The sequence below is a fragment of the Cornus florida genome, unplaced genomic scaffold, assembly GCF_030987335.1.
Source record: "Cornus florida cultivar Cherokee Brave unplaced genomic scaffold, ASM3098733v1 CherokeeBrave_3.0.0_Hap2_Chr04, whole genome shotgun sequence".
Classification (NCBI taxonomy): domain Eukaryota; kingdom Viridiplantae; phylum Streptophyta; class Magnoliopsida; order Cornales; family Cornaceae; genus Cornus; species Cornus florida.
Genome location: NW_026775574.1, coordinates 2,065,784 through 2,073,977, shown reverse-complemented (window position 1 = coordinate 2,073,977; position 8,194 = coordinate 2,065,784). Strand labels below are relative to the sequence as shown.

The window sequence follows — 8,194 nt, the reverse complement described above, 5'->3', positions numbered from 1 at the left end:
TCTCCAAATAAGTAAATATGCAACTTAGACAACTAATTATTGCATTTTGAACAAATCAAGAAATCAATCCAAACTCCACCAATATATAAAACATTCAACCTGAGCACAACCTAAGCTCCAAGGCTCCAAACCGAAATTATACTTGGATTAATCAGATTAGTCCAGACTTGTGTTCCTAATAATATTCTGATAATAGTTCCTACTAATTTCATTTTCCATTTTTTCTTCTTTTGGCAATCATAAGCACGTCCGTAACATCTGCGCATGCTCGTGTAGGTGAGAATAAAGAAACATGAAATGGATTGATGTTATAGAAATTCTCGTGTCATATCAGATCCAGTTGGAGAGTTTATTAGGATGGATAGGCAGCTTTACTTAACAAGTTAAGCTTGTGAATCGAATGACAAATGTCCAACACGTTATCAGTAGTTTAGAGCAATTCCAATCCTAATCTGTAATCGGATGTCCTTAACCTGTTAAGGTAGACAAGGAATAAGTCTTGCTGTAGCGCGAGTTCGGATGAAACAAAATGTTGGAGGTTCTTGTCCCACGTGAGAGTGTCTTGGCTTATAAGGGCCAAACACTCAGCCTGTTAGAATGGACTTGATACACAAAAACCCCTCCCAATAAGGACAGAGTAGGACTCGCATCCATGTTAGAAATTACATGACTAGAGAGAAGCTCCCCTTTTTATAGAGACTGCAAACGAAAAAGTAAAAACCAGAGTTACAGACTCACAAAATATGACCAGCCAACATTAAAATGAGAAAAGTACCAAGTCAAATCCAAATGAAATGCAATGACATAAGTATCACCAGACTAAATAAAGACAACCATTTTGTCAACCAACCTCAATCAAAAACTTACAAATGGCTAAATTCAAGACGAAAATTTAAAAAAGAAATACAGTGAACAGAAAGCAAAAACAGAATATGCAATGGCAAACATTATAGTAACTGCTGAGTGGCAAAGAAGCAATACACTTGATGGCTGATCTTTGGATGCTTGACACAATCTGGAAGAGATGAACATATATTTAAGTGAGATAATCTAATTCACTCAAACCGATATAAGCAACCAAGTGAGTTCCATCATCCCCTCACTGTAATGTAGCCTCCTTTGCACTTTAGAAAAGCCATAAGATTCTTTCGGTCAAATCAACATGGCATGGTATCTAAAAAGAAGCAGTAGGGTTAGCAGTTTGATTCTTTACCTAATCAATCAGAAAAAAATGGCAAAAAACAAAAAAGAAGGCCCTCTGACTGTATAGCAACCTTATGCTAATTACTCAAACTCATCTGATTTGGTATGGGGAAAAGGAATGCTTCCATTTGCCAAGTTGAAGAAAGCCAGAAAAGCATTCCCAAGAGCAACATCTAATACGCCGCTTCTGCAACATTACAAATTCTTGGTGAGAATTATTGTTAGACCAATCATCAATATCAAAAGTTGATAATTCTCCATTCAAATACAAGAAATGTCCCAATTTGAAATTATAAAAAAAATGAAGTGCAAATAAGACAAAGCACATACCATCATCATTGTCGTCAGCCATGTTGAAGTCATCTTCATCGTCATCAAAATCAATGTTCTGTGAGATTATTCAAAGCGTCAATTACAAACGAATTTCAACAGAGAAATATGTTCAAGCTTTTATAGACAAAAGATATTAAGAAACGTAAGGTTTTAGATTTAAGGTAATTAGCAAACAATATGAGCAACAGAAAACTGCAATCATTGGAGAATCACAAGATTATAAATCTAAGATAATTTTGATAGGTAACATGAACCCCATAAGCTGCAATCAGTAGTTCATTGCTGTTTCGTACCCCAGCATTCCAACAAACTTTCTTCTCATTCTCCAAACAAAGCTGATAAAAAGCCAGCTTATATAATAAAGGAACTCTCCTATGATTAAAGCAATACTTGTATCCAAATAAAGGGATAGTAATATAAAGTCCCCAAGAGTTGCTTAAAATCATATATCTCAAGCTACATTTGACAAGCAAAATAATTTCTTTCTCAACCAACACAATCAAATCAGCCTGACCACAGGATCCAGCTTAAAAACATCCATTAGCTAATGATGGGACCCAATGCTCCTTCAATGTTAAATTGGATCACTATGCCATCTCTTCAGCAATCAGCATTCACTGCCTTGATTTAGGAACTGCCAACCATCATAGTTTACGTTCCACGTAATCCAAGGAATGGTCCAATTCCATGTAACCAATTCGTGACCAAAAATAAATTACCTTCCATTTGGAGGCTAATTAGTTAAGGTTGCCAACAAGAACGACCCTACACCAAAATAGCAGTGCCTGTAGCCATTAGAAAATAAGAATATAAATATGGTGCCCGTTGATAACTCAGGCTACAGTATAAATGCTTTTCTGCTTTTATTTGTAAATTTTTTTCCTAGAGCTTGTTGATGGTAGTTCGTGAATAGGATGAGAGATCGTTCCACGTAAGCCAAGAGATCTGAGATCAGTATCCAAGTGGGGATCCAAACAACACAAGGGATTCTCTAGGTATGGAGATTAAGAAAGGGAAGGCCGACCTCGGTACCATGCAACCTCGAGCTTGTCAGAGGATAAGTGTTAATGTGGTGGTTGTGTGTGTTTAAGGCTGATTAACACCCCTATTTATAGTGTTTTCCTCTTCGGTCAATGTCTTTTGGTCCTTTAGCTAAGCCCGCTCTTATCCACAGGTTTAATAGTCTCTTCCTCTGACGGATGAGACATTGATGGATGGGCCGCGGCGCTTTGCCCCCCAGTCAAAGGAGGTAACAGCGCTCCCTAATTAATGCGGGTCTTATTAAATGTCTTTCGCAATTAATGCATTGCTTATCCTTTATCGCTCGAGCTTAGGTACCGGGTATCCTTTCCCCCTTGTGCTGGCCTCGGACTGAGGTGACCCCTTAGATCTCAGCCACCTATCCACATGTCCTCAAATTCCCGTGCTTCAGTGGGGATAGGCCCCTTTCGAGGTCCTGCCTTCATGACCTCGCAGGTTCCCATCCCAGTTCTATCCCGAGGTCTTCTTTGCCAAGAAGGGAAACATGTACACAGGTTAGTCGATGTTGCTCTTTCAGAGAGCACCCTCGAGCGAGCCAGGGGGGGGAGGAGCCCATCCGACTAGAGCGAGGCGCGTCCACAGTAGAGGAAGGGTAGCGACCCCTCCCTCGACCAGTGAGTTCCGTTATTGGATAGGTAGCTTGAGAAAACCTAATCCAATGTGGGCACGCCAGGTCAGCACTGGCCAGTTGTGCCTATGTTGCAGAGGTGGCGCCACTTAGTCAGCTATCGTGGCGCGGTCATCAACAGAGCTCAAAAGAGAAGTTTATAAATAAAATGAGCTATCTCGGAGAGAAGAGTGAATTGAAAATAAAAAATGTTTGAATGGAAAAAGACTGCAGTGGCTCAGAATGTTTGGGATACTTCATAATTTATGTGATCATCGAACTCAGACACTGGGGAAAATGGGTAAGAATTAATCTTTAAGAAGAAGTTGTACGTTTGAATCTCAATTACAATACTTAAAACTTGGGTGATTCTTAAGTGTTTTAGGCATCATTCATAAGAACCACTTAACGGCAAGTATGGTAATCACGAGTTCTTGAAAGCTAATAATAAAATGAAATCATAAAGTGGATTTACCACTTGAAGTGTTTGGGAGCACGACATACGGATGTCTATGACAAAACGGAATTACTATTTGATAGGGTGGTATAATGTGCTTAGGAGCATGTGAGAGTGCTTAGAAGCACATGACAGAGGGTTTGGAAACGCATGATAGAAATGTCGATGACTGAGCGTTTGGAAGTGCACGAAAGAGCCAGATTAATGCCGAGAAACTAGGCAAGCTGTACTCTGGAAACTGAAACTGATCGGAATACATTCTAGAGGAATATCAGGAGAACCTAGAACTTGACTGGCCGATTCTACAAACCGGGTTTGGAACAGTCCAAACAAGGAAACAGTTATATATATATTTTTTCACAATAATAGGCCCAATCCGACGGAGCCCAAAATCTTCTCAATTCAAAAAATAGGCCAAATGTCCTAATTTGTATAATAGTTAATTCCACCCTATTCTCACAATAAGAGTGCGAAAGAAAATTGATGAGAACAGAGGGAGGCGACAGATGAGATGCGATCGATGGCGGCTGTAAGAGAGACGGCGAGGCAGATCCGGCTATTGAAGATGGCGGGCTGTGAGGATGTTGATGGCGCCGGCGAGACAGATCCGGCTGTGAGGATGGAGATGGCCGGCGAGACAGATCTGGGTCTTGGACTTGCAGCGCGGCAAGCTTGAGGATGTTGATGGCGGCTCGCTGCACCGGCGAGTTGATGGAGCAGTTCATGAGGGCGAAGACTGTGGCCGGAGACGAAGGAATGATGGCGGACTGAATGTCAGACATGACGAAGTCGTGGTGAGGTTGTAGAATGGAGCAGGTGGACATGGCCGAGTACAAGGTGAACTATCCCACGCTCTATGCTGTGGAATCTGAAAACAAGGATGCCAAGCTCTTCAACTGTATTCAGAGAGGACGTCAAAAATCGCTGGAAATGTTGCCCGTATTCTTCATGCTCATGATTTTGGGAGGAATGAAGTAACTGATCTGGGCTTCTCTTGGGGTCTTCTACATAGCCGCCTTGAAAAGCCATCCAGAAATTGAAGAAGCAGTGAGGTAAGTGTAATTACTCCTACCAAAATATAAGTTGTTATACAGAACACTGTGAGAGACCAACGGCACTAAGACAACGGGCAAGTCAAAGAATGTACTGAAGGGTCCTGTGCTCTCAACACAACGGTCAAGCAAGTGATTCAGATAAGTAAGGTCGGGCTAGCCGTTATAATGTAGCCTATATATATCTTCTCTTTGTATCATCATTTATATTTCAATTCAATACAACTTCAATATATCTCTGTCTTTCTCTATCTCTCATAATCAACATGGTCTCAGAGCCACCGCTGATGAGGCTTATGCCGACATCTCCGGCGGTGGTCCAAGGTCCTCAATTAACCCAACCTCTGAGTCATCGTCTCCGCCTCTGTTCTCGTTCTCAACTCTGACCTTGTCCTCTCTCTCTGCGACTGCAAACTACAAAGTCTGCAAGAATCAAAAATTCAAAACCCATATCTTTCAGTTTCCATAGCCCGCTGTTCCAGTTCGGCCCACTGTCTCTGAACTCTCAAGCTTAAGATTGATTTTGTGAGAGACTCTGATGTGGTCTGCGATCGGCGGCGGCAGAGATGAGCAGTGGAGATGGGCAGCGACGACAGATAAGATGACAGTGCTGGCGGCAGAGATGAGCAGCGGAAATTGTGGTGAAGAATCCGGCTGAGGTCCGCTCGGCGACGGTTGAAGAATCCGGCTGAGATCGCGAATCCGTTCTGATGAGAGACAGCGGGCTGGCGGCTGAAGCTTGAGAGTTCAGAGACAGTGGGCCGAACTGGAACAGCGGGCTATGGAAACTGAAAGATATGGGTTTTGAATTTTTTATTCTTGCAGACTTTGTAGTTTGCAGTCGCAGAGAGAGAGGACAAGGTCAGAGTTGAGAACGAGAACAGACGCGGAGACGATGACTCAGAGGTTGGGTTAATTAAGGACCTTGGACCACCGCCGGAAATGTCGGCATAAGCCTCATCGGCGGTGGCTCTGAGACCATGTTGATTATGAGAGATAGAGAAAGACAGAGATATACAGAGATATATTGAAGTTGTATTGAATTGAAATGTAAATGATGATACAAAGAGAAGATATATATAGGCTACATTATAACGGCTAGCCCGACCTTACTTATCTGAATCACTTGCTTGACCGTTGTGTTGAGAGCACAGGACCCTTCAGTACATTCTTTGACTTGCCCGTTGTCTTAGTGCCGTTGGTCTCTCACAGTGTTCTGTATAACAACTTATATTTTGGTAGGAGTAATTACACTTACCTCCCCTGGGGTTAGGCCTAATTACAGGTGGTACCCCTAACGTTTAAAAAATTACACCGCCCTCCCTCAAGGTTAGCTCCGTCCTAACACTTAGCCCCCTCCGGTGAAAGTCAACGCCGGTCAATGATGATTTTTGATGACATCAGCACTTTTTAACCCTGTAATACCACATTTGCCCTTATTATATTTGCAAAGACATTTTAACCCTTACTTTTGTATTAAAATAACTTATATACCTAAAAAAAAAAAAAAAAAAAAAAAAAAAAGGGACAAATACTATGTAATATCAGTGTGTGTGTGTGTGTGTGTGTGTGTGTGTGTGTATCCTCATCACTACCGAGATCGCCACTGCCCCAATAACGGCGGCTTCATCCTCTGCGCCCACCGCGCCTTCTACCCTTCGTCGGCTCCCTCATGGCTACTTAGTATTCCTCTCCGCCGTCCGGCATGCCTCGCCGCCTTCCCCATAATATATATCTACTGGTATATATATATATATATACACATACACACACACATTGGCTCATTCTAGATCTACATATATATACATAGCTGCAAATCGTCGCCGCCACAACAATCGCTGCTGAAATCAATGGAGCCCCTTGCCGCCGGCATCTATGGAAACCCCTCCGCCGACAGAGCAGCTCTCCTCCTCGGCTTTGCCGTCCGTGGGTACACCTTAATCCAAAAACCCCCATAGATCAAGACCTATTCGAGTTCTTCATCAATCTGAACTTCAATCAACCCAATTGACAACATCGTCTTTTGCGAAAGCATCATCCCTACAACGATGACCGAGACGAACTCAATGAGTACCAAAAGACTGACAACTTTAGCGTTGTCAAATCGTCATCATTTCACAAGTCTCGCAGCTCTCAATTGATCGGCGACTCGAACCGCTTCACCAGCGAGAATCGGCCGAGCTCACTACGATTTCTGAATTCGGATTTGCATCTAATCTGGAGTTTTACCGGGTGCGACTTCGCCGGTGAATATTATGGCAATCACGTCCATGTCGGCAAAGTCGAGGCGGCAGATGTTCATGTTCAGATCGGTGAATTTATGCCAGAGATGGTAGCTCTGTTCTGCCCTGCCCATACATCTATATATCTATACATAAGTTTGACCAGTTGAAACACTTTCTTGGATCCATCAAGTTTTCTTCTTCCTCAGTCTCCTTATTTTAGGTCGTTACCGTTGGCTTCACCTGTGGATGATAGTGCCGTGTTGGTTGTCGTTGTAGAAGAGTCCGCTAGTGGTGATGATTATGATGGTGGTGGTTGTGTGGTAGTTGTCTGTGTATGTATTCATGGTGTGTGTGATATAGAAGGAAAGTTGAGTGGTAATGATTAATGTAATGGATCATCAGAGGAAATGGCTACATTGAATAAAATTGGTCGCCGGAGAAAATGGTTTCCTTGGTGGGTGGGGGACAACGGGCGGCGGGGGTTTGTACATGTAGGTGTGTATTTGCTACACAAGTATAACTTTATTTGTGGACAATATAGTAATTTCACAGTGTCATGTCATATTAATAAAATATTAGAGGGTGTTTTAGTCATTTAACATGGTCAATGGCCGGAATAAAATGCCGATCAGTTTGGAGAGAGGTCAGTGTAATTTTTTAAACGTTAGGGGTACCGCCTGTAATTAGGCCTAACCTCAGGGGAGATAAGTGTAATTACCCCTATTTTGGTATATATGTGGTGGGGTTTAAAAATTATTTTTCTTTTTGTAAGGGTCAAAAAAGTTAAAATTATATTACAATTCTAAGACTTAATAATTTCAAAAATTGCACTAAACTCCCCTATTAGCTCTTAGGAGAGAAATCAAGTATAATTTTAAAGACTTAATAATTTCAAAAATTGCTCTAAACTCCCCGATTAGCTCTTAGGAGAGAAATCAAGTATAATTTTAAAAATGATAGAGGTCCGCACAATTTTGCCAAACTTTATAAAAGGTTACTCTAAATTACCCTTTAATAATGTAGCAATGTCAAACAACTTTGTGCTTTAATTTAAGGATTTTTTTATTTTATGGTTGTTTAATATTGCAAAATAAATAAAGAACCAATTTTTGTTTTCTCCAAATAAGTAAATATGCAACTTAGACAACTAATTATTGCATTTTGAACAAATCAAGAAATCAATCCAAACTCCACCAATATATAAAACATTCAACCTGAGCACAACCTAAGCTCCAAGGCTCCAAACCGAAATTATACTTGGATTAATCAGATTAGT

At 41.4% G+C, this 8,194-nt stretch overlaps 1 long non-coding RNA gene across 1 annotated transcript; it reads right to left on the bottom strand.

Moving 5' to 3' along the window:
- Positions 1-855: 855 nt before the first annotated feature.
- On the bottom strand, positions 856-2,318 carry LOC132302452 (uncharacterized). Its single transcript, XR_009480839.1, has 3 exons — positions 2,256-2,318; positions 1,534-1,591; positions 856-1,390 (listed from the first exon to the last, which is right to left on the bottom strand). It is a non-coding gene; the product is annotated as an uncharacterized LOC132302452 (long non-coding RNA).
- Between the last annotated feature and the right edge of the window lie 5,876 nt (positions 2,319-8,194).